Here is a 27,835-nt window from a genome sequence, read left to right on the forward strand (position 1 = left end):
CAGTTTCAGGTCTTGAAAATTAAACAGTGTGGTACTGTTGATAGTGAATGCATTTACAGGAATAACTATTCTCTGCAATGCATATGGAGTTAGCCACACAATCCCCATTAACATTAATGGTTGAGGCCCCTGAATCCACACAGTCATCTGCAGATGTTCTCTTATACATATATAAAATATTAGTACATTAGAACTGACCACCAGCAATAAATTGCAACACATAGTATAATATTGGAAATTTTGTGGAGAACTCACAATTATTCCTCAATCTCAGAATGATTTTTTAAACTAACACCAAGAATCACTGGTCCACTAAGGCCACTTTTGTGCCTTATAAAGTGGCAAGAAATAGCTGGTAGGCAAATTCTTCACTGGTGGAAAAGTGGAAGAAGACTGTCTGCAACTTGTATGCCTGCTACCCTCATGTGTAGCATATAAAGAGAGGAAATGTAGCAGTGTTCTTCATAATGGTATAGTGGAGTTCTACTAGATCTGGATCTTCCACTTCAAACAGTCAGTTATGCCAATGGCTGAAGTTAGAGTGATCCCTTGACATTCTAATTTTTGCTGGGACAGATTTTTAATCAGTCAGGGAGCTGCAATCTGCTCTCGGAGGCTACCATTCCATATTTAAAGTCCATACATAAGTTTTCAGATTCGGGAACCAAGATGACGTGCCATACCAAGGGTGAGGAGACAGGGAAGCAAACATATGCCATTTTTATATACTTACAAATTTTAAATATAAAATACATATAAATAGATAAAGTGCCAGTCATCACCTACCGTCACTCAATCATTATAAAGGGCAGGTTTCTTCAGATTTAAGATCTTTTCCTTTCAAAACACTTTTGGAGCAGGTAGAATGTTAGACAGTACAATAAATATTTCCAGACACTGAAAATAAAAGAAATGACATTTTGTAAATAGAACCATTACATTTTCATTCAAAACATACTGACACCACAGATGACAATGAAACCAGTGAATTTTGTGCAGAGCATGAAATTTTATATAGTTTGCAACACCAAATACCATTGCTTTCAGTGGAAATAATGGGCAGTGGTTACAGTGAAATTCACTAAATTGAACTAAGGGCATCATAATCTCTCACTGTGGCTTTGGACAGTGACAGCAATGAACTGTGTGCCATGTAAGTTTAAGGAAAGACAGTGTTACATGTCCCATGAATATCAACAGTAGCAACACAAAACCCTAAACTTTAAGTTGCAAATGATAACCTGTGTTTTTATTATTATTTTGTTTTTTACTGTTAGAGGGCAGAGAGGTTTATTGGCCACTGGTGCCTGAAGAAGTGGTTGTTTAACCATGTGATTTCTTCCTGACATCTTAACAAATTCTACAACCTCTAAGTCATTGGCTTTATGCTGCTTCTGGCACTTTCTGATTTACTGGGCAAGTCTACAGCAGCTGCAGCACATCTGGTGAAAACGGATTGTGCTGATGGGAGAGCACTCTCCCATCAGCCTAATTATTCCACCTCTGCAAGTGGCGGAAGTTATGTTGGCAGAAGAGTGTCTCCTGCCAACATAGTGCCAGTGTGGACGGCGCATAGGTCAATGTACTTTATGTTGCTCAGGGGAGGTGTCTTTTTCACATCCCTGGGCAATGCAAGTTACATCGACCTAAGCAGTAGTGCAGACCAGCCACCGCATGTAGTGTCCAGACACTTGATCATTGACTTAAATGAAGCTATGTCAGTTTACACATCCTGAATATCCATTTCTAATTTATTATTAATAATTTATCTACTACTTTCCGATTCCATGACCCAGAGCTTCAGCTGGTTTAAATCTGTAGCACTGATCCACTGACTTCAATATAACTGATTTACACCAGCTAAGGATCTGGTTCTATATTTGCTTCAAAAATGCCTGCTAAGGTATGTCCCTCGCTCCCTGAAGCTACATTTTCTGTCCAGGAATTTATTCTGGTATTCTTGCAGTTCTGAGAGATGTATTTAATCATTCAAAACATCCAATGGAAATGGGATTCTGCAGGTGGCAGGTGGAGGGCAAAAAGAGAGCAGTCACTTTTAATTATTCCCATTCCCGCTTCAACATTAATTTGATGCAGCAATAGAATGAGATCCTCCTGAGGCTGTACTAGTGCAAGTTAAGTTAAGTCAAGCATTCTTTGTCTCCTGAGCTTTTTATTTTTAAAAACAGGAATGGCATGTGGGGGCTTTTGCTTGTTGCATTTCCCATAGCTTCACAGCTCTTATTAACAGTTTCTAAATGCAAATAGAAAGAGATTGCAGCTTTGTTAAGCTTTATGAAGATTTTGCAGTCTGAAGGTTAAATACTTGTCTAAAATATCATAAGTAGCAGAAATAAATTGTCCTGAAAACACAGCAGTAATTCTTCCAAATGCATTGGTATTCCTATCATAAACCAAGCAAATGTTGTCCATGTTCTATTGGCAGATCTCTTTGCTTTGATATCATATGCTCCAAGACAATTAAAGCTAGCTTATTCTAGTACGTTCCCTATTTATTTCATTACTACTGAAATCCAGTTCACACTCATGAAACTGAAAATGACACAAACTTGAATTTTGTACAACATAATTGTTAACATTTGAGATTTTCCCTTCTGTTCAAAAGATTAAGATGAAATATTTCTAGAGAATCAGACTTTTCCGTCCCATGTGCATTTATGTTTAATGTAGCAATGGAGTACTTTCCTGTGGTCTTATACCCCTCCTCCCTGCCCTCAGTTCAACTGACTTTTCAACTATGTCCCCTCAAACAATCTAAATCCAAATTGCACAAGAGACTTTTCTTTTTCAGCTCATGCCATCTGATCTCTTTTTGTAACATTTTGTCTCAGCAATCCCCTCTGAAAGCCTGTTATTGTAATCTTTACCCACGAGGGAACTCCTTACTCAGTAATCCTAATAGAACTGTTACTGAAAGCAAAGGCTGGCTCATGTGAGTAAAGGTTTCAGGAATGAGATATTTTCTTCCTTTTCTGTGTTTTTAAGTAAAATAGACAGAAAGATCGTTTCAAAACTGACCTCAATTTGTGGTCCTAATACAGCATCTCTACTTATATAAGTGGTTCCTTTAGCTTTAACTAGACAACTCACATTAATAAAACCATTTTAGAATAAAGTCCTATCTAAAGAATGTATCTGAAAGATGCTATGGAAAATTAAGTTGCACTGTGTGAGGAAGTAGTTATGCTACAAAGACTATTTTAGTTTAATATTTATCTTTCATTTAATACCACAGTAAAGAAAAGCTTCTAAACAAGAAGCAGGCAATATTAGTTTACACAATGTCATCAAGCCTCAGGTAAAACAAAATTTGAAGCTCTTGCTGATGCTGTACAACAATCAATGCATTGACAATGAAAATTGTAATTAGATATTTTATAGCATGCAAGAAATATGTATATGAAAAAGGCCTAACCCTGTTTACTGGAGGTCATATAAGGTACTATTGAATTTATTTAATAGTTTGCTATGATAGTGCACGTTTGATAGCAGGCTGTCTCCCTGCCAATGTTTGCCATAAAATCAGCCCTTTGGACGTCATCTTTTGCATTCTTACATAAAGCAAGTTGAAGGAATGTGCCATTCTTGCAGGAAACAGAGCATATATATTGAACCACATTCTCTACTGTTTTAAATTGGTGCACCTCATTAACATCAGTGGAGTTGAATTTATTTATGTGATCAGGGCACTTGGTTGAGAATGGTAAGGAAAAGAGAATTCTACAAGAAAGAAAATGCTGAGAACAAATCACTGGTGTCTAACACTGCACTTTATAATACCTTTTCAGAGCAGAACATGAAAAATGTCTCCTTTTCCATTAGGAAAACTGATCTCTGGGTTTTCACAGCTGTACTTGTGACTTTAATGGCTAAAACATTTATCTACTTCTTACTCTTGTTAGCATCAGAAGCCAGAAGGAACCCAGCTTGACTTTCAGATCCCAGACTGCATTGTCAAGTTGGCAATCACAAAAAGCCTTTTATTTGTAAATTGGGAGATATGATATAGAAGCCACTGACAAAAAATAATATATGGGAACCCTGCAAAGTCATTTTTGCAGTTGCTTCACAGACCAGAACTTCACCTCAGCATCCCTAAGTCTGTACTCTATACAAGTAACTGCCAGAGGAACAAGATCTTGCAGAATGCTCAAAGATGATGCAAGGATCCTGATTTGGAAAATTAATTGCTAATATGGGCAAAACACCCACAGATATTGGGCTGAGTGGAATTTCATGCAAAAAGTAAGTGATTATGTACCTGCAATGATGGAAGCAGGATTCATTGCTAAATAGGCCAACCTTAATCACTGGAACTCAGGATACAATATTAGTAAAAAAAAAATACTGGTTAATGAGAAATATGATAGATGGAGTTGAGATATCAGGCCCAATTCACTGTCACAGTGTATCTTAGGGTACATCTATACTTACCGTCCGGGTCGGCGGCTAGCGTTCGACTTCTCGGAGTTCGATATATTGCGTCTAATCTAGACGCGATATATCGAACTCCGAACGCGCTCCCGTCAACTCCGGAACTCCACCACCGCGAACGGCGGTGGCGGAGTCGACGGGGGAGCCGCGGACTTCGATCCCGCGGCGTCTGGATGGGCGAGTACTTCGAACTAAGGTAGTTCGAGTTCAGCTACGCTATTTGCGTAGCTGAACTTGCGTACCTTAGTTTGACCCCCCCCCCTTAGTGTAGACCAGGCCTTAGTCAGTTATCTACACCTGTGCAATGTGAGGGCCAAGTAGGTGTAACAGGATACAACTCTGATTTGGCAGCCTTTTATGCCCATTTTGCACATGTAAAAGTGATTATACAAGGTGGCTGTGAGTCAGGACCTTTGTCTATCAGTGTTAAGGGCCTGATTCCAAAAACATCTTTCCTTGTAATTAAACTAATCTCTCTTTCATCATTACTGGAAAGGGAATACTGACTTTCACAGACCTTGCTGGAGAGAAAACAAATGAAGGTGTTTGTCACAATCAGGAACATTTTGAAACATTTTTTTCATCTGAAAATGCCAGACTTTTCACAGACAGGTATTGGTTTCAACAATACTTCCACCAGGAAGATTTCTCAGCTCCAGGATGCAATTTTTAGTCTAAACAAGGGGTGGTGGGGGGGAAACAGAAAAGTCTGGCACTTTCAGATGAAAAAAATGGAAAAAAAATGCATAGGGCACTCATCTGGGATGTGGAAAGACCCAGGGTCAAGTTTCTACTCTGCCTAATTCAGACAATGGACATGAACCTGGGTCTTTCCACATCCCAGATGAGTGCCCTATGCACCAGAGTATTGGCTATTCTGCAGCTGATATGTCAAACAAATTCAAACGGTGTCTTTCATTCTGTATCAGAATGAAGACAGATTTTGAAACCTCAAAATATTTCCTGAAGCAGAATGGTGGTTTTACAGCCAACCTTACTTGTGACCATCTAATTTTAGTGTAAAATAACTGGGGCAGAGACCTCACACAATGAGATAGGCAAGTTTGTGAAGGAGACTGGATAGCCAGTAAATAAGGTCTGGTAAATAGGAAGGCAGGAAAAATGGGCTTTCAGCCCAACTCTACAACTGAAATTCCATGTGTCTTTGAGCAAGTCACTTAACCACTCTGGCCTAGTCTTCACTTGAAAGATTATTTGTGCCTGAAAGCCGATTCCTAGCAAGGGATTCATCTGCACATGAGTTCATTAAAAGCTTAGAGACCAGGACATACTGTGCAAAGCCTATTTCAAAAAAATATGATTAAAACCCATGTAGGACAATCATTCCATTACTATTGAGATATAACACTACCCTTTATACTGTGTGATTACCTAGCATATTACTGCAATAATTCATTCTGTGGTTGTTGGGTTTTTTTTTTAAACGCGTAAGCTATATATGTTGAATACACTTAAGCTAGTAAAAACAACTTGCATTCCCCTTTTATACACACAAGTGTGACCACTATAAAATATATACAGTAAGATGAGCTTCTGAGCACTAAAAACTTGAAGTACAACTGCTACCTCACATGCTTTAGTTCAGATGGCATTAAGATGCATTTTTTTACTGAACTTGTGTGGAACAATGGTAACAGACTGAATTATTATGGTAATCATACAATCAGTATTCCCTATGGATATTCCACTGTATAAATTCCAGGCTCTTTTTCCTGTTGAAAAGGCTTTACTGTGAATATGAATAAGAATCAACTACCCACTGTTTTAAATGCTGCTTAAATTGTGCATTTTAACTCTCCCAATTAATCTGCCTTGAACTTTCTTTAAAAAGTATTCTTATTTAAAAATTAGTCATTATGGTAAACAGATTCTGTGCTTTATTTGGCACACACTACCTTTGTCAACTACCTCAAATACTTTAAGGGAGCTATATATGTTATGATAATGACAGTACACTGCTGGCCTGCACGTGGTTATAATACTTGAATCCCTTCAGTGTGACACCACAGGAGTGAAAAACAATTTTTGTTTCAATACTGCTTGGCTGTCGCACAGGGTATGATTTTTTCCAGGTTATTCAGAATTCTGAAAACAAGTGCTACAGGCAAAATATAAATGATGCAGAACATACTGTTATGGAATTCTGGTTCCTCATGAGCTGGATTTTGAATGTATAGGACTAGAGAGGAAAAGGGAATAGAAAGTGAAAGAGCCTTGGGGTGTGATGCTATCTGTAGCTAGTTCCCAAAGCTTGGGCACCACTGAAGAGAGATGACCTTGATAGTTACAGTGACTGACATATTAAGCACTCAGCCTAGACTGTTCTGTCTAATACCTTGAACAGCTACCAGAATGTTAGTCATGACACTCCAGGCCTACGCTGAGTGCTAAGTTGTGTTTAATATCGCATTGGTTACCTTGACCCCTAAACATCTTATTCTAACAAAGCATTATTTTCCAGTGAATTCCAGAACCTGGAGTTCGAAACAGGCAGCACCACAAACCCAGTCTTAAGTTACAACCCCAAGAACTTTTGAAGAACATTCCTAATTCCCCCAAAAACTTACACAAATTGACTAACCACAAGTTAGAAAGATTACCTTTCTGCAAGTTTAACAAGTGCCTCAAGTTTAACCTGTGTAGTCTAGATCAATTTAGTGCCAGCACAGATTCTGACCAACTAAAAGAACTCAACTAATACTACCACTGCTGTTCAAGAGTGCACTGGTCATCTTCTGAGTTTTCACAGAAAACACTGCTTCTGGGAACTAGATTGAGCGATCAGTACCAAGAGGGTATTGCAACTGATTTAGAACAATGTTAGTGTGGATATGGGCCAAAACTTAGATTAAGTGTAAATTTACTAAGAAGGCCAAAAGCAAACAGAATTTTGTAGTCTTTTTGCTACAGTAGACAGTTTTATTTAGATCAGATCAACCTAAAAGAATAAAAACTTAAAAAAAAAATCTCTTCTAAGCCACAAAATGAGTTGGCAAGTAAGCCAGGTTCATTTCAAGCTTTATTAGGCCTGGTCTACACTAGGACTTTAATTCGAATTTAGCAGCGTTAATTCGAACTAACCGCTCAACCGTCCACACCAGGAAGCCATTTAATTCGAACTAGAGGGCTCTTTAGTTCGAATTTGGTACTCCACCTCGACAGGTGGAGTAGCGCTAAATTCGACATGGCTAGCTCGAATTAGGCTAGGTGTGGATGCTAATCGAACTTAGTAGCTCCGGGAGCTATCCCACAGTGCACCACTCTGTTGACGCTCTGGACAGCAGTCCGAGCTTGGATTCTCTGACCAGCCACACAGGAAATGACCCGGGAAAATTTGAATTCCTTTTCCTGTCTGGGCACTTTGAATCTGACGTCCTGGCTGGACATCGGGGCGAGCTCCGCAGCACCTGCAACGATGCAGAGCTCTCCAGCAGAGGAGTCCGGCCAATCCAAGAATAGAAAGAGGTCCCCAGCATGGACAGACCAGGAAGTCCTGGATCTGATTGCTGTGTGGGGCGAGGAGTCTGTGCTCTCGGAGCTGCGCTCCAGCAAGCGGAATGCAAAGACCTTCGAGAAGGTCTCCAAAGCCATGATAGAGAAAGGATACAGCCGGGATGCGATGCAGTGCCGCGTGAAAGTCAAGGACCTGAGACAAGGTTACCAAAAAGTCAGAGCGGCAAACGGACGCTCCGGAGCACAGTCCCAGACATGCCGCTTCTACGAGGCACTGCATGCCATTCTCGGTGGGTCTGCCACCACTGCCCCACCAGTGACCATGGACTCTGAGGATGGCATAGTGTACCTGGACAGTTCCTCGGCGATGTTCGCCGATGGGGAAGATGAGGAAGGGTTTGTGGAGGATGGCGCAGGCGACAGCGAACACAATACCGCTTGCCCTGACAGCCAGGATCTCTTCATCACCCTCACAGAGATCCCCTACCAACCCTCCCCGCCCGTTAACCCGGACTCAGAATCAGGGGAAGGATCAGGCGGTAAGTGCTATAAACATGGAAACTTTTATTTTTTAAAAACGGGTATAGAAAAAATAGAAATAATATATACAAAATTTTACATGTCAAACTATATAAATAGTAGGTCCACACATATAGGGATTGAACAGTAATCCTCTTGGGACAGTTCAACAAAGCTCTCAGAGAGCAGCTCGAAAAGCCTCCGTAGGAGGTTCCTGGGGAGAGGTGCCTTATTCGGAGCTCCATGGAAGCAAACTCTTCCGCGCCAGGAGATCCTAATGTAGAGAGGAATCATCGCCTCCACCAGCATTGCTGCATATGGTCCTGGTCTGTGCAGGGCTTCCAGTAGCATCCGCTCTCTCTGACTGCGAGTGACCCGCCTCAGGGTGATGTCGGTCTGGACAGGCTGCATCTAAGTCGGGCAATTAGTGTATTGTTACTATTGTTAACGGTTTACAATTAGGTTGCATAACAACGACCCTCGCTTAACAGCCACGTGCTGGAGGCCACAGAGAACAAGCAGACATTGATCTTTCCCGTGCACTGGCGGGAGGGGCTGGAAAAGGCTCAGCCTTTCTGCTTTCCAGATTGCCTTTAGCAGGAGAGCACAGCTATCCACTAACTGATAAGCATGATCTACTTTAAGGCTTACCAGGACTGTCTGCAAGACGGATTATGCTGTATTTCCCCGCTTGTCCGCTCTCCTGTGCAATGGCGCCGCCAATGAGAGCGTATTCCGAAATCTCGAACTTTTCCTGAGATCTCGTGAGACTTGGTGCCCTGTATGGTCTTGTTCAGAGAAACTGACTAGACTGTGTTCACTGTTCGCAAACATGTATCTGTTCAAGGAAATCATTTACTGTTTCCCATCACACAGCTTCTGATCTTTCCCGGACTGCCCCGGCATCCCCCTCGCAGAGGCTGGCTCAGATTAGGCGGCGAAAGAAAAAGACTAGGGAAGAGATGTTCGCGGAACTGATGGCCTGCTCCAGAGGCGAGGCGGCAGAGCAGAGACAGTGGAGGGAGACCCTCTCTCAACAGCATCGCACACACATCGAACGGGAGGATAGGTGGCGGCAGGAAGACCATCAGGCGACTCAAACGCTGCTTGGGCTAATGAGGGAGCAAACGGACACGCTCCGGCGCCTTGTTGATGTTCTGCAGTACCGCAGGCAGGAGGAGAGAGCCCCCCTGCACTGTATCTGCAACCACCCTCCAACGCCAAGAAGTCCTGTCCCCCCCTCACCGAAAATTACAAGACGGAGGGGCGGTAGGGGCCGTGAGAACTGTCACTGCACCACAGCTGAGCGCTAATGTTCCACACACCTCTGACGCTATAACTGTTTAGAAGCGCTTCCCTTACAGGATCACCCAGTCCCAAATCCAAGTTTCATCACCCCACTATGTAGTAGATTAATAAAAGCTGTTTGCTGTTGTTCACTCTTTCCGTCACGTCTTTCGTGTCAGAAGACTGTGTATGTAGGGGGGGGGCAGGGGATTTATAATTGCACGGGATAGCCTACATTAGCAGGGTACAGACTATCGGGGGCAGGATCAACTGCAGGGCACACACAGACTGCATTCAGTAGTCACCAGGGTCCCTCTGTGTGGTGTATGCTGCCCCGGGTCATTCTGTGATGTGTACGCTTGTCCACGGTCCTAGCGCCTGCCACCCCCTAATGTTAAGGCATGCTGCCCTTACCATGCACTTCCACCGTAGGCGCGATCCTCTCCGCTGCCCTGAGCCCCAACAAGAGCCCTCATCCACGGACAGATACTCACCCTTCCCCCACACCCCTCACCCCTTCCTACGCCCAAACCCACAGCCCAGAGCCTGCATCCAATTCCGTATGCAAAGACGGCACCACTCGCCCCTTCCTGCAAACCCACCCCTACATGCACAACCACTTGAAACCGTCGCCCACCCCAGAGACCTATGTAGGAGCAGGAGGCTGTCCGTCCTGTATTGTACAAGCGGTCTGTACATCAGTGCACACCGTACCCAGCACAGTATGCGTCCATGTTTCAAACCCTGAACAGAAATGCAAAGTAAAGGAAAGATTTATTAAAAATAACTGTTCCATTTAATTTGTTTAAAAACGTGTTTTGGAAGTGGGGGAAACTTGGAGAACGGTGTATGTAACCGCAGATCTCACTCAACACATAGAGACACAGGCCCAGGATCAGCTTCTCTTAAAATCAAGTGTAGAGTCATAGGTTACCCTGCTCTCCGAGGAAACTTGCTTTCAAAGCCTCCCGGATACACAGCGCTTCCCGCTGGGATAGTTTTTCGGCACGGGTGTCTGGCTGAGCGTAAACAGCAGCCAGGCGATTTGCCTCAACCTCCCATCCGGCCAAAAAGGTCTCGCCCTTGCTCTCACAGACATTGTGGAGCACACAGCAAGCAGCAATAACTACGGGGATATTCTTTTCGCTGATGTCCGAGCGAGTCAGTAAGCTCCGCCACCTCCCCTTAAGACGTCCGAAAGCACACTCCACCACCATTCTGCACTTGCTCAGCCGGTAGTTGAAGAGTTCCTTCTCTCTGTCCAAGGCGCCTGTATAGGGCTTCATGAGCCAGGGCATTAGCGGGTAGGCTGGGTCCCCGAGGATCACTGTAGGCATCTGCACATCCCCAACCGTTATTTTGTGGTCCGGGAAGAAAGTTCCTGCCTGGAGTCGTCTAAACAGACCAGAGTTCCTGAACACATGCGCGTCATGAACCTTGCCCGCCCACCCAACGAAGATGTTGGTAAAACGTCCCCTATGGTCCACCAGTGCTTGCAGCACCATTGAAAAGTAGCCCTTTCGGTTAATGTACTCGCTGGCCTGGTGGGCTGGTGCCAGGATAGGGATGTGAGTCCCATCTATAGCCCCACCGCAGTTTGGGAATCCCATCGCGGCGAAGCCATGTATGATGTCCTGGACGTTTCCGAGAGTCACTACCTTTGAGAGCAGTTGCTCAACGATTGCGTGGGCTACTTGCATCACAGCAACCCCCACGGTAGATTTGCCCACGCCAAAGTGGTTCGCTACTGACCGGTAGCTGTCTGGCGTTGCAAGTTTCCAGAGGGCTATGGCCACTCGCTTCTGCACACTCAGGGCTGCTCGCATCCGTGTGTCCTGGCGCTTCAGGGCAGGGGCCAGCAAGTCACAGAGTTCAAGGAAAGTGCCCTTACGCATCCTGAAGTTTCGCAGCCACTGTGATTCATCCCAGACCTGCAGCACTATGCGGTCCCACCAGTCCGTGCTTGTTTCCCGGGCCCAGAATCGCCGTTCCACACCATGAACTTGACCCATTGCCACCATGATCTCCACAGCGCGGCGTACCCTGCTTTGTGAGAGGTCTGCGCCACTCTGTGACTTCCTGTCCTCACCGCGCTGCCGGAGCCTCCTCGCCCGATTTCTCAGCAGCTGACTGTGGAAGAGGTGGACGATAAGGTGCGAGGAGTTGACAACGGCCATAAGTGCAGCGATGATCGCAGCGGGCTCCATGCTCGCAGTGCTGTGGCGTACGCGCTGTAACTGACAAGAGAAGGGCGCGAACAGATTTCCCGCCGGCGCTTTCAGGGAGAGAGGGCGGGAGTGACGGTTCAATAATGACAGTTACCCAAAACCACCCTCGGCACATTTTTTCCCCCAGCAGGCATTGGGGGCTCTACCCAGCATTCCAATGGGCAGCGGGGAGTGCGGGAACTGTGGGATAGCTTCCCACAGTGCACCGCTTCCAAAGTCGACACTGGCCCCGTGAATGTGGACTCAGAAATTCGAATTAGTGTATTTAGTATGGATACACAAATTCGACTTCATAAGGTCGAATCCACAAATTCGAACTAAGTTGATTCGAAATAGTCTTGTAGTGTAGACAAGGCCTCAGATAATTATAATACTGTGTTAGACTACTTGAACTGGTATATTTTACAGGATTGACATAATATATTCCTTACAGTCTAATGCAAACTGACCACATACGATTATGTGCACTTGGGGATTGTTTCTTCTCCCTCTGAAGGCAAAAGCAAAGATTGCATTGACATCAAAGGAAGGAGGAAAAGCAGCAGCCATAGTATGCCCATGGAATTCAGGGGAATTTATTGTGCTAGTGAACAATGTAGTTTTGTAACAGTGATAAACAGCCATGTCCACAGTGGTTTTTTTATATTATATATTTCTAAAGAGGTTAATTCATATTTTCTGATAACTTGACCACGAGAGAGATTTTTAGCATCCTTTTCTCCTAGGCTAATGCTGTTTTCATGGTAGGGGCTACAGGCTGAGTGCCTCAATGAAAATTTTGTCTGAGCAAGCAATATGTAAGAAAGGCTCAATAGGGATTTTAGCATGGAAGGGACTAGTCTTTATAAAGCGATTTCGTTTATACACAAAGTATTTGAGTGGGAGAGAGGGAAAGTCTAGACATTTTAATTTCCTAATATTCTTTAGTAATATTTAAAAAGAATGGTGATGTGTTTACATTTAAACAGAAATCAGAAAAAAAACAAATGTGGTTCCAAACAAAATTCCTGTAAAACACAGCAGTTCAAGTAGTCTAGCACAGTATAATAATTATCTAATGAAGTTTGAAATGAAACTGGCTTGCTTGCCAACTCATTTTGTGGCTCAGAAGAGATTTTTTTTTTTAAGTTTTTATTCTTTTAGGTTGATCTGATCTGAATACATTGCTCTTGGATTAACCAAGATTAATTAAAATATTGCTGTATTGGTATTCAGTAATCTCTCTAATTAGCATTTTTAAACCCTTACATTTGGAATTAAACATGCATGAAGTCAAAGCTCTCTGTAGCTCTAATTAGAATCATTATTATTTACTCAATTAAATACATTTTGTGCTAATGATGAGAAGGTATTGTTCTGGGGTTGTTTATCAAAGGAGGGGTTTCACAGAAGACTAAGATTATAGAAATGTATATGAAATACCAATTTAGAAGATTCTTACTAAATACTGTTTTTTTTAAAGTCAGTACATTTTAATCTATTTTTTCCCTCTTCCAATAATGATTTAGAACCAAATCCTGTCCTCAGCAATACCAGCACAACCACAATTCTACTTTCAGTGGGGTTGCACAAATATAAATGAAGGCAAAATTTGGCCTTTAGTGGCAACCCAGTGGTTGTACTTTGATACTTCTATACATACATAACTAGTAGCTGAAAGGCCAGACTGTTGCATAGGGTATGGCTGTTGGGCCAAATAATCTACCATCTGTGAAGTCTCCCTCATACAGCCAATTAAAATGTTGCATGGAAATTAGCTGTAGAGTAAGCATGGTGATTGGTTGAGTTACTTCTGATAACAGAATGGTCTAGGATGGTTAGCACGGTATAGATCAGGGATCAGCAACCTTTGGCACACGGCCCATTAGGGAAATCCGCTGGCAGGCTGGGACAGTTTGTTTACCCGTGGTGTCCGCGGGTTCAGTCGATCGCAGCTCCCACTGGCTGCAGTTCACTGTTTCAGGCCAATGGGGGCTGAATGAAGCAGCATGGGCCGAGGGATGTGCTGGCCGCCACTTCCCGCAGCCCCCATTGGCCTGGAACGGTGAACCACAGCCAGTGGGAGCTGCAATCGACCAAACCAGCAGACACTGCAGATAAACGAACCATCCCGGCCCACCAGCGGATTTCCCTAATGGGCCGTGTGCCAAAGGTTGCTGATCCCTGGTATAGATATATGCCTTATCATCGCTGTAAATGGTAGCAGAGTAATTTATGTCAAAATGTTGGATAATAAAAATTGGATGGTAACAGACTGCAAAATCCAGTGATGGTTGAATCTGGTGATCTTCTTAAAAAAAAAAAGCTCTCAGCCATGCTTGTAGCTGTTTCCATCATTTCTACACTTTTACAGACATTCTAGGCTTCAGAGTGACAATCCTGGATTGTTATTTTATAAATGACACTTGTCATATCCACAGTGGAATAAAGCCTGCACACACGGGTGTATAGATCCCAAATCCACGGGAATGGGTGCTGTTCTGCTGTCCAGATTGTAGGCAGAAATTGAGGAGAGCATATGGTAACTCCCTGAATTCCAATTTGCAGATGGCATTGGGTGGGAAAAGGAGGGGGAAATTCAGTTCAGGGTTAAATGTATCTATTGGCAGTCTCTCCTAAAGAGAAGTGGGGGCTGCAACAGGTCCTGCACAGATCTGCCCTAGTTTAGGTCTCAGATCTCATCTCTGTTGTAGAGAAGCAGGAGAAAAGGAACACATTACAGTGATGCCAGTCTTGCTGTCCTATTTCCTTCCATCTTCCCGTGTGTTTGTTTCCATGGTGCACATATACATGGAAAGTCCTTCCATTCTCAGTGTGCCAGGCTCCCATCCTCCCCTCATTCAAAGGTTTTCTAAAGATACTTTTTCTACTTTTTATGGAAGTAATGTACTACTCAACATGGAGCACTGTGGTGGAAGCAAGCCCTAAACCTCCCAGGAGCCCAAACCTGCAAATGCTTACTATCAGGCATAGTGCTCACCACAATGAATGATGCCATAGAATTGCTCATGGCAGCAAGTGACACTAGTGTATGCAAGCAGTCCATATGGTAGTGTGTATTTGCAAGATTTGGATCATTTGTTATAAAAAAAGATAAAAATGTTTGCTCAAAGACTTAGTAATAAGCAGATAGATCATAGAACAATTTCCAATCTGACACCAGTGTCAGGGAGGAATAATTTGACTGAAGTAAATGAAGTTACATGAAATAAAAAAGGATCAGGGCCTATATTTCTAAAAATTGGAAATTCCTTTCAGTAACTAGGGTTGCTAATTGGAAAAAAAGCAGGCCTAGATAGAATCTCAGCTAAAAAGTAAATGGGACATTTGGGTACAATAGGGTCTTTTGCTCTATTTCTATTTTAAATGTTTCACTTCCTGTACATTTAAATATTCAGAAGTATAATCAAGCATTACCATTATGTAGGTCATTAAACTAATGGTGACATTCATTAATGAGACACTTATTGGGTAATATGATGTCATTAGAACATCCTGCCATGAGTTAAAATAAAGTAACATGGTGTGGAGGGGGGCAATTTTAAGCAAGATATTTTCAAACTGCCTGTCATGAGACTATAATTCAAGGGCCTAGCTCTGCTACCACTGAAGTCAATGACATTAATGGTAAAATTCTCCATGTGACTAGTAACTAGCCCCAGGTGTGTAACCACCATATAATAACTATGAGGATTAGTGTATCATTTCACAATGAAACAACCTCAAGACATTGTTTCATATTGGAAGCTGCTGACATTTCTACAAATTAAAACCAATGATGACATTTGTAGTAGTGGGGAATCAACAGGGGGGACACCCATCTAAAACTCCAATATTCATTGTGTAGATGGGTGAAATCCTGGCTGCACTGAATTCAATGGAAAAACTCCCATTTACTTTAACTGAGCAAGGATTTTACCTGATGCCTTGTTCTGGAAGGCAAGGCACCAGCAAAAGCCAAAAAATACAAAACCATTAAATTAAGAAAGGAAAGGACTAAAGACTCAAGCATAGCATTTCTCAGGATCATCCATTTCTCTCTTTACCTACCACTGAAGTCCACAAAAGGAACTGGCTAGCCAGAGCCAGTATGCACACTACCAACAGTCAGAGCAATGAGCAGAAATGTGCGGTCAATGTTTTAACAAGAGGGTTCCACAAGAATTGCTCCCTTAACCACAAGAAAAACAAACCAACCAACCAACCTGCACCTCAGGTATACATGGATTTGCATCGAAGAGCCGGGAAGAATAGACCAACTTGTTTTCTATCCCATTTAAACAAATCCTCCAACAACAAACAAAAATACAGCAGCACTGGGAAAATGAAACCAGATTCTCATCAGGATCCAAAACAACTCCTCTGAGGCACTGTGGCAGCTCAGATGGACACAGATTAATGTTGAACCAAGCTGAAAGAAAACATTTTGAATCTATGGAACTGATTAAAATGAAACATTTTGTTTGATTGAAAGGTTGAAACAAAATGTTTCAATATTTCCAAATCCAAGTTTATTGGAACTTTGTGTTCCATGAACAACTTTGATATTTTGACTTTGCCTTGATTTAGTATACACATTTTAAAATGTCTAAATTTTCTTCTGTACAAATTTCAATTTTCAACCATCTCTAGTGTTTTGCATCTGAAACATGTACTGAGTTTATTGATACCATGACATAATTTGACATGTATGCTCTGGAGAGGAATGGAGGAGTTTCAAAGACCTTATAGTGGAGTTCAGAATATTTGTTTTGATAATGTCTATTATGTGTTGCAATCTGGTGGTGGAATCAAAAAATTGCCTTTAGGAATATTTGTATTAACCATAAAGTAAAAGTAATTTTGGGAACTAACCAGATTTAGCAGTCACTGGAAGGAGTAAAGAGGGCGATAATGTAATTTATGTTACTTATTTCTTTTCGTTTAAAGATTGACCACAAATCCTGATGGTCTAGACCAGGGATCGGAAACCTTTGGCCCACGGCCCACCGAAGTATGTACCCTGATGGGCTGGGCCGGTTTGTTTACCTGCCACAGCCGCAGGTTCGGCCAAATGAGGCTCCCACTGGCTGCAGTTCGCCTCTCCCAGGCCAAAGGGGGTAGCAGAAAATGGCGGCCAGCACGTCCCTTGGCCCGCACTGCTTCCTGCAGCCCCCATTAGCCAGGAGTGCCAAACTGCGGCCAGTGGGATCTGCGATCAGCCAAACCTGCGGACATTGCAGGTAAACAAACCGGCCCAGCCCGCCAGGGTGTGTAGTCTGGCTGGCCACGTGCCCAAGACTGCCAATCACTGGTCTAGACAATTCATTCTAAAAATAAGCAATTCTTTATGATGCACTTAAGAACTAAAATGAGCCCCGATCTCTCATAAGCGAGTCAACTGCATAGTTAAATATAAGAAACCCCTGACCCGAAGACCTCAATAAACCCCCACCCTCAATTTGAACACTGATATTGCACATAAAAATTATATGCATGGGGCCAGTACCTCCAAACAAGATGTATGTATTTCAAGAAAGCAAGCAGCCCCTCTTTTAGAGCCCTGCCTACAATAGTGCTAGAGCTGTTCTGTTCAAAATCATATTTAAAAGCATGTTTGTGGTAGCAAGCTGCTAATCTCTTTTTCCTGACTACTTCAGAGCGGGATCAATTAAATTATAAAGAGACTTACAAAGGTACAAATTAGACTGTTCCTCAACATTGCCTGCTGTCATGTACTTCTCGGAAATGGTTTATCGCACACTTCAAACTGTATACAGTGGCCAAGAGACAGAAGGTGGCATCCTGCTAGCAAGTGAACATAAGCATTGCATTTAAACAGGGATGGGTGAAACAGGTGAAAAAAACTGTGAAAGTCTGAGAGACTTTCCATCCATTTGTTCAGCAATATGTTGTGCTCTTGGGTTTTTTGTTTTTATTTTATTTTATTTTATTTTAAAGCACAGATTTCGGAGACTGATTTTTTAAAAAAAATTAAGCTATTAAAATAGTTTCATTACAAAATTTTGAAGTTCTCATTCCAAATTGTTTGAAACTGACCCATTTCTTCTTTAAATATCATTTTTTTTCATTTACCAAAAACCTATTTTCATAAAATGAAAAAAGTAAATAAAAGTTCATTACTTCATAAAAGAGAAAATTGTAAATTTTTCATAGAAAGTCATTTTAAATTAAATGCTTTTATCTGAAAAAAAAAGAGAGCATTTCTAGCATTAAGGCATGGCTGGGGCAGGGACTGTCTTCTTGTTCTCTGTATGTAAAGCACCTAGCACAATGGGGTCCTGGTCCACGATCAGGGCTTTTAGGCATTATAGTACTACAAATAAATAATACTTAGGCCCCTTTCCATGCTCTATAGGGCTATAGGGAGGAGGAGGAGAAAAAAGTAAGACAGAGCTTGTAATGGGATGATTGACAGTTAATTTCCATGGTCCTTCTGAGCTACAACCTTGTAATTTGTTAGTAGACCATAAGGAATTCATGTAAGTAGTAAACAGATGGCAAAAGGAGGCCTGTCACCTTTCCATCATCAGTTACTAAAATGATATCAACTATTCAAGTGGCCTTGTTAGTTTAATTCCTACCCCATGTGGCAGCATTAGCTGGTGTGCTTAAAAGAGCCTGGGTTTATAGGTTAAGATGGTACTGACATGATTTATGACACTTTCTATTTAGCAGCTACTGTATCTGATGCAGTCACTTATGGTTATAGATGTCAAAGCAGTGCCTCCAGTTCTTGTGAAGATGTACACATGCTTGTTTTTTCCCTGTCTCTGAAAACGGTATAGGGTGTAAATAAACACTCCTCTATGGGGTTAAGAAACTAGTCAGGATACAAATAGCAAGAATTCCTAGTGCAGGGTATTATGGAGAGAACCTTTTTTGGGGAAAAAAAGACAAAAAAGGCTAGTATTTTATAAAGGACAGTCAATGAAACAATTTAAAATTCCATATACCCAGCTGGCTGGCAGATGTTATCAGTGCACAAGTGTCAAACATTTGCAGATATCCATACAAAATGGGAACAGTAGACCACACGCTTGCCAATGCAGAGATCCTGTGTTGAAGTTCAGATTGTTTGATCCCTACACAAAGCAAAGAACAGCACCCAAAGAATTCAGCTTACCAGAAAATTCTCCTGGAGTACTCACAAATGCAGCCACTTTCCAGATTGAGTCAACTAGGTATCTCAGGAACAGGAGCATGCTAGACCATAGAAGGTAGTCCAATTCCAACTGCTAGGAGGAAAAAGAGTGCTCAGACTCTGAACAAGCTAGGTAAAGCTTCCATGGACTGGAATAGGAAATGAAGATGCAGAAGGCAGTATGTAAATTGACAAGTCATGTTAACAGCATACAAACAGATAAGTCGGATTAAAAAAATACTTTTTGTGGAAGGTTGCAACACACCACCTTTTTTCATTCTTTTTATTCTATTTATTCTTTTTTTTTTTAAGAATTCAGAGCCATTACACAGGAGAACCCAAGAACAAAGAGAGTAGGTTGCTCCTTAAAACAGAAACAACTCACCATACCTTACTACAGGATGGCTGCCACCTGACTGCTGTGAGGCCCAGATTACATTCTTCCCAACAGAGGATAGCCTGTAAGTAACAGCAGGAAAAAACCCTGAAATTTCAAGTGACAGCCTACAATGTAAACAGTACTCGGTTTTCTTTAACAACACCATGAGATTACCACTGCTCGCTAAGATGCATCCTCAATGAAAGGATGCAGAGAGACTCTCCCCCCATTCATATACCGAATCAATCTACTCTGAAGCTGAATGTGAAGACTATGCAGAGACTAGCTGGTAGAGAATGCAGCTGCCTGCCATCTGCATGGTTTAGGCTTCTGTGAGCACACCAAGCCCATGCTGAAGTCCCTCCACTGGCTTCCAGTCACCTCCCAATCCAATTAAAAAGAGCAAGTACTTAAAAGCAATTAAAGGAGCAAATCCCAGCTATATTAAAGACCAAATTTCATTTTTTTGAACCAGACTATTGGGCTCCTATGGAGCAACCCTGATCACAAAGCACAGGATGAAGCACTTAGAAATTGAGTCACACACAGAGACATTTGAGCTGCGACAGAGACATTGGTACATGCACTGGCTCTGAGAAAATCTCACAGGCATTCCCTTGCAGCAAGGGGCACAGGCACTTATGCTGAGGCAGAGCTATATGCACTCACCAAAGAACTTCTGCCAGGGCAAGGGGCACAGGCACTCACAAATGTGCTTGCACTGAGGCAAGGGCACAAGTGCTCTCACTAGGGTGACCAGATGTCCTGATTTTATAGGGACAGTCCTGATTTTTGGGTCTCTCTCTTATATAGGCTCCTATTACCCCTCACCCCCGTCCTGATTTTTCACACTTGCTGTCTGGTCACCCTAGCTCCCACTGAAACAGGGGAACAGACTCACAAACCTGCTTCCGCTGTAGCAAGGGCCCAGGGACCAGTAAAGGGGATGAGCCTGAATCATATGCTTCTAAAAGCATTCAAGCCACAGCAAGAGGCACAGGTGCTAGCACTGAAGGAGAGGCATACACTTGTGAAAACACTTCTCTCAGATGTGGGATGGGCCCAATTGCTTCACCCCCTAAATGGGTACAAGTGCTAAGGCTGTGCAGAGTTGCTGAAAACTGGCCACAGGCTGTGGAACAGGTGACCCCCGACTCAATCAAGTCCAGACATTCCCCTCCCAATGTCCCTTGCCCTTCCCCACTCAGGCACTGGCAAAGTCACTCCCTTTAGCTTAGGCAAGGACACAGATATGGACTCTGGCTGACACTCCACAGCAATGGGGGCCCAGTACATACAAAGGTGCTGGTGCCATGGGACAAGTACTTGAGGTCCAGCTATTGAACAAACGTCAAGAGGAGATGAGGTGAATACAGAACATGACTGTCTAAGAACACTATAAAATCATATTCTTCATGAATGCCTTCCCACCACAAGAAGGATGCAACACTAATACTCTTTCTTCCCTAAAAAAATCAACCAAAGAAAACCAGAGAAAAGTATAAAAGTAAACAAAATTTAAAGAAAAGCCCTACACCAAGCAGAACTCTGACTCCAAAAAGGGAGAGCAAGAGACTTAATGTTAAGTCCACTGGAGATTTCATCATTGCTATCAGTTTTACATGGAAGATGCTCAAATGCTACAGTAGAGCCACAGGGTTCCAAACACCTTGGGAATGGAGGTTGTTCGTAACTGTGAACAAAACATTATGACTGTTCTTTCATAAGAACATAAGAACGGCCGTACCAGATCAGACCAAAGGTCCATCTAGCCCCGTATCTGTCTACCGACAGTGGCCAATGCCAGGTGCCCCAGAGGGAGTGAACCTAACAGGCAATGATCAAGTGATCTCTCTCCTGCCATCCATCTCCATCCTCTGATGAACAGAGACTAGGGACACCATTCTTACCCATCCTAGCTAATAGCCATTTATGGACTTAGCCACCATGAATTTATCCAGTCCCCTTTTAAACATTGTTATAGTCCTAGCCTTCACAACCTCCTCAGGTAAGGAGTTCCACAAGTTGACTGTGCGCTGCATGAAGAAGAACTTCCTTTTATTTGTTTTAAACCTGCTGCCTATTAATTTCATTTGGTGACCCCTAGTTCTTGTATTATGGGAATAAGTAAATAACTTTTCCTTTTCCACTTTCTCCACATCACTCATGATTTTATATACCTCTATCATATCCCCCCTTAGTCTTCTCTTTTCCAAAAGTTTACAATTTAACATTGACTTTATACAGCTTTGAAACTTTACTATGCAGAAGAAAAATGCTGCTTTTTTTTTTTACTAGTTTACATTTAACACAGTACAGTATTTGCTTTTTTTGTCTCTGCTGCTGCTTGATTGTGTACTTCCAGTTCCAAGTGAGGTGTATGGTTGATTGGTCAGTTCATAACTCTGGTGTTTGGAACTGAGGTTCTACTGTATAGTGATGGGTGGCAGTATCAAACCCCAAGGTAGGTAGGAGTGACTACTGATCAGATTGTAATGTAAGCGTCATCTGAAGTGACAAGTGTTTTTTCTTGCTTGTTTGAAGTGTTACTGGTGGCTTTAAGGCATGTTTTGTCCATTACAATGTGATACACCTATAGCATGATTCAAATTCCACTGAAGTTAACAGAAGTTTCTTCAGACGTTACAATGGTCTTTAGGTCAGGCCCCCAAGAATTTTTAAATAAAGTGCCTCACATGTCATCAAAATTTGTTAGATTACTGTATGACTCCAAGGCAAAGAATGGATGGTTCTCGGCATAGACAATACCATAGAATAATCTACTAGTGAACTCCACTACTATAGCAAGTGTAAAGAAAAGTGGATTTCCTCAACATTCTGCTTTTCATGTAGAATCTAAAACATTTCATGAGGAAATAAATAGATATAAACTATGTTTTTTACCTTTGAGAAAAATACTGTTAACAGATGAAAAAAATATTCTTAAGTGGAATACTGTTGGAATCTAATACTGGATAGCTACTGAAAGGATCATTCTTGTATGCAAATACCTTAATTCAATTTGTCTAAATTTCAATATTTTTTTATTTATCTACGTCTATATCACATGTATTATTCTAATCAGCAACAGTGGGCCACTTCCTTTCATTATAGAGGAAATTGTGATATGAAAGAAATGATATATGAAATTATGCCAGGAAAGATTATATATTTTTATTATCAAACCCTCAGCATATTACAAAATAAACATGAATAGATTTAAAGTGCAGTCCCAAAACACAAGTTACTTTGAGTCTGCTTTGCTTTCAGGAATCCTATGCCTCTTTCAATTTAGTTAATTGGAATTATGCATCCTATTATGAAAGCACTTTACTTTGAAGTGGGATTTTTGAATGTCCTGAACCAAAACACCTCCCAAGTGATCTGACAAGTTAGTAAAAGGAGGAAGCCTCTGGAGATTAACCAGCATAATTCTAAAGACAAAATAGCATACGATTTCCCTAGTGGTAAAGAGGTCTCCAGAAATTCAACTTAACTGATATAATTGATGTCTATTCTTGTGAAAATAACTTGAAAATGTTGTAATATTTGTTGGTGTTGCAGAAGCAGAATTTTTAGCTTTATTATCTAAATTGTAGTCCATTATCTGCAGACTCAGACATGGGAGAAATTAGGAAATACCAGTACAGATGACATCAGTTTGAAGTAGTTGAGGATCTGAACCTAGAAGTTTACTTATGGTTAAGCCACCTACAACCATAGATTTGAACGTAAAACATGAGATATCAATGTAGAGCTGTGTGAATAATGAGGAAAGTCAAAGTAATAGGAAATGTTTGGTAATCTATTTGTCAAATAAATTATTGAATGTTTTCAAATATAAAACCATACCAAATTATTACATTTGTTCAGGATTTTCCTAGTGCTTCCACTTTTTTTTGTCTGGAATTTAAATGCAATATGGCAGCTACAGAGAAGAATTGATGCTGTATTTCATTACAAACAAATGTCTAACTTTTGGCAGTGCAAGAAGGATTAATTAATGAGGCTTAATTAGTTTGTACCACATTTCAAAGCTGTAGAGTGCAATATAAATGCTAAGTATTTATAATAATCACTCATGTTATCATGCAAGAAAAGGGAAAATGAAGATGTAGATTAAGTAAAAGGAATATCTATCCCTTCCAAATAATCAGGTTTAAAGGTGTGCAAGATTGTCATTATGCTATATCTCATATTATACCATGCAACAAGTTAAATTCTTGAACTTCAGTTTGTTTTTAAACCATACAATATGGGCCTGATCCAAAGCCCACTCAAGTAAATAGAAAGACTTCCACATAGGCATATATATATATATTATGGATTAAAGTCAATCTCATAGAGCTGGAAGGGACCCTGAAGGGTCATTGAGTCCAGCCCCCTTCTTTCACTAGCAGGACCAAGTACTGATTCTGCTACAGATCCCTAAGTGGCCCCCTCAAGGATTTGGCTTCACAACCCTGGGTTTAGCAGACCAATGATCAAACCACTGAGCTATCCCTCCCCTATCTATATCAGCTTTGGATAAGGCTATACTTTTTTTGTAGTTATACATTATTATGAACTTTCCTTAAATCTGAATATTTGGAGGGTCAGTTGACTGACTTTATTGGATCTGTATTTCCATCTTCACTCCACTTGCAAAATGAAACAAGTGCTGTTCCTTTGGGCAAACTAGCAAAAACTGATTTCTAGAGTTGGCTTACAATCCAAAAATGTAAGGGATATTTTCCTCCAAAACGTTGGGGCTTTCTTGTTGAAAACCAAATTTTCAATAGAAAAATTGTTCAAAAACCAAAATGTGAAAATATTTCAACCCGCTCATTTGTATCTTTAACCAAATTTCATTTGAAAATGATTTTCTCCAAACTTGTTTTTTCCTTCTTTTCCAGCTGATGTTTGCTGGGCCTTAAATTACAAAGTCCAGCACGGTCCCCTGAAGTTCTCCCAGCTCTTCATAATTCCTTTCCTTGCCACTCTGAACAAACATTAGCTAAGAGAGACCACATCAGTTATTTCCACAAAACATGTGTAAGTGAACACCTATATACTAAATCAAATATCATTTCTGCAAATGTGTAGTTTAACTGACAGAACAATCTCTACCAGAAATTTTACTTTTGTAAAACAATGTCAGTTGCAGAAAATATGTATTAATTTGAAGTTTTATTGGAATGGGAATTGTAGGGACTCAGCACCACTTCATAGGATCAGATTGTGAAACAGAGTAAGAGATAGGATGTTCACTATCAGCAAAAAAGTTTGAGGTGTGGGAGGTACTTCTCATATCCTTTTGATTTGGTGAACTACTGAATGCCAATTTATCTATAATTTAGAGTAACAGAACTTTGAATTGAGAATTAGAGAGAGTAGTCTGGAATCTGTGCATATCTAATGTCAGACAATTGATTTCAGTATCTAGGCAATTCTATTTGCTCCATAGCTGTAAAACACAGTTATGGACTTGATCCAAAGCTCATTGACATAAATGGAAATCCTTCCATTAATTGACTTTGGATCAGACCCAATACTTTTAAGTTCAACTCAGTGAGTCCATGCATTTATGTCTCCAAGAAATGTTCAAACTCCCAAAGTTGTTTTTGGGCCATGTCATGATGTAATATACAACTTCTGTAAAGTAAATAAGCATACACAAACAAGATCTTTCTTATCTATTTTATTAATAGGCAAATGTACACATTTAGTCACATTAGTTTTTAATAAAAGGTACTATTCATTTGCATAAATGGAGTCCCTGGTACAATCTTTTGTCCCAGCTGGTGAAATGTCTTCTGTACCCTTGTTGGGAAATGGAGGCTCCTAATCAGGGCTTTGTCTTCCAGTTCAGGCAGCACTCTCTATTCCTTGATCCAGGGACCTATTCTACCACACTAGAAAATGACTTAGACTTCAAAGTGAACAGTTTGTGTATTATAACCTCATAAATCATCTCTCTCATTTGAACTTCTGCAATTCAAAACTTGTTTATTAATGGACACAAGGCTCTGCAGCAAGGCCAGCCAGCAAAAGCCATCTTGGTATGCTCATAGATATTATATTTTATGCAGTATGAGAGTTCTGATATCAGTATGATGAGTGTAAGATGCCCCTCGTACTTGATGCTGCTGGATTTCTGCACAACAGGCACCACATGCATACAAGGTCCTGGCCCTTGCAGATCCAATCACAGAATGGAGGCTTTGGTCCAACATTCATTTAATTATAGAAATATACAGTGGTCACCATTAAAAAGACAACAGTTGCTCACAATTGCCTGATAGTGCTCTCCAACACGCAGCATCTCAGTATTTCCCTTGACTTAATAAAAATGGTATCAGGTACCACAGAGTGATCAATTTTGACTCTAACGATAACTAAGCAGACCATAACTATTTCTAATATTGTCTAAATGGTTGACCAAATATAAATTTGAATATGAATATATTTAACATTGTTATGCTTTCTGATTCATATTTAGATTCCTTTTAAGGACAATCTCATTCCTTCTAATGAAAAATGGCAGCAATGCTGAAGAGCTTGTTTAAAAAAAAATCTCAGGGCAAGTTTGAAAAATGCCATATTTGGTTGAAACCCTATAATACTGAGTTTTCTCTCATGGTGTGTAGGATTGTTATCACTGTAAGCGTGAAAATCAAGACCATTGTTTCTTGAAAGGTCATCTTTATCCTAAATACACGTAAATCCTAATCTCCATCTCCAGTACTCATATGGCCCTCGCTCCTGTAACACCTAAGCACCTCAGAGTCTTTTATGTGAGGATAAATAGAACAGCCCTATGAGGCAGAGCAGTGCTATTATCCAAGTCTTACAGATGGGGACTGAGACACAGAGGATGTGTCTATGCTACAAAGATAAACCCATGACACTGAGTTCCAGAGCCTAATTGACTTGTGCTCATGGGGGTCAAATTGACTTGTGCTCATGGGGGTTGTTCGGTTGCAGAGCTAAAAACAATAATGGAGATGCTCCCACTTAGCTGGAGACTGGGCTCTGAAGTAATCAACAGGGTCTCAGATCCCAGGAACCTCTACACTGCTATTTTTAGTCTCTCAGTCAAGTGATCTGGGCTCAGACCTGGCAAATTGGGTTTTTCTTTGCAGTGTAGACATACCCAGAGAAGCTAAGCAATTCATACAAGGCCACACAGGAAGTCTAGGGGAGCAGACAATTGTACCCGGGTCTAAATTCCAGCTACTGCTCTAACCACTGGACTACCCTTCATCTTTAATCTGACTGCAATAGCACAACAGCAGTAATAAACACCTACTAGTCTCCACAGATGTCCCCTAGAAATGAAAGTGAGTGTATGCAACTCAGATCAGGTTTTATATTGGATGTATGAGAAACAGGCCCCAGTCCCCCACACAGAAATGTCATTTCACTCACAAGAGTAGTCCTAGTCACATCAGTAAAACTGCTCTTTTGGATAAAATTGCACAGATATAGGTGTTTGCAGGGTCAGAGCCACAGACAACAAAGTTAGATATGAAATGTTCATCACTTTCATGCAGCAATTGTTTTAGTTACCTACTTTAGTTTTCAGGTAAAAAGTCAAAGTGTTTAGTTCAGGGGTCAGCAACCTCTGGCATGTAGCTCGCCAGGGTAAGCACCCTGGCGGGCCGGGCCAGTTTGTTTACCTGCCACGTTGGCAGGTTTGGCCGATCGCGGCTCCCACTTGCCATGGTTCGCTGCTCCAGGCCAATGTGGGTGGCAGGAAGCCACGGCCAGCACATCCCTGCTGCCCCCATTGGCCTGGAATGGCAAACCACGGCAGAGAGCTGCGATCAGCCGATCCTGCCAATGCAGCAGGTAAACAAACTGGCCCGGCCTGCCAGGGTGCTTACCCAGGCGAGCTGTGTGCCAGAGGTTGCCGACCCCGGTCTAGTTGTTGAAGGGGTCACTGAAGTTTACAAAGCTGGGCTGATTTATAGTTGTCCCTTCTTCTCCCCAACCCCTCTATTTCCCAAGTTAAATTATGCAACATGCAATTTTTCCATGCAAAGTAAGATGCAAGCTAGAGTTTATATTCAAACTTAGGATGGGAGAACATGGGGCCAAGCCAATCATAAACAATTAGATAGATGCTTCCAAAGCAAAAATACTACCCTATTTCACACAGTTTTAACACACAAGTAATTTCAAAAGATGCTGTTTAACCTCATGTATTCACCTGGAGAGGAAAAAAGCCACACACATCTAGGTCAGCTGCTTTGCCTTGCTTGTTGCCGCATTCTTCTATATATTCATTTTCAGTGGCAAGTAATATCATAACAGAAACAAAGAAGACTTCTCAATTTTCAAGCATGCTGAGCAAGTTCAACTCCA

The 27,835-nt window shown here is 41.5% G+C and overlaps 1 long non-coding RNA gene across 2 annotated transcripts; it reads right to left on the bottom strand.

The window, feature by feature from the left end:
• Positions 1–155: 155 nt before the first annotated feature.
• On the bottom strand, positions 156–27,835 carry LOC123364931. Of its 2 annotated transcripts, none has more exons than XR_006577360.1 (5): positions 27,681–27,835; positions 19,498–19,566; positions 19,090–19,198; positions 787–897; positions 156–616 (listed from the first exon to the last, which is right to left on the bottom strand). It is a non-coding gene; the product is annotated as an uncharacterized LOC123364931 (long non-coding RNA). The 2 variants fall into 2 exon arrangements; XR_006577359.1 differs by having other exon boundaries at positions 19,090–19,201.

Source organism: Mauremys mutica, chromosome 2 (assembly GCF_020497125.1).
Source record: "Mauremys mutica isolate MM-2020 ecotype Southern chromosome 2, ASM2049712v1, whole genome shotgun sequence".
In the NCBI taxonomy this organism is placed as follows: domain Eukaryota; kingdom Metazoa; phylum Chordata; order Testudines; family Geoemydidae; genus Mauremys; species Mauremys mutica.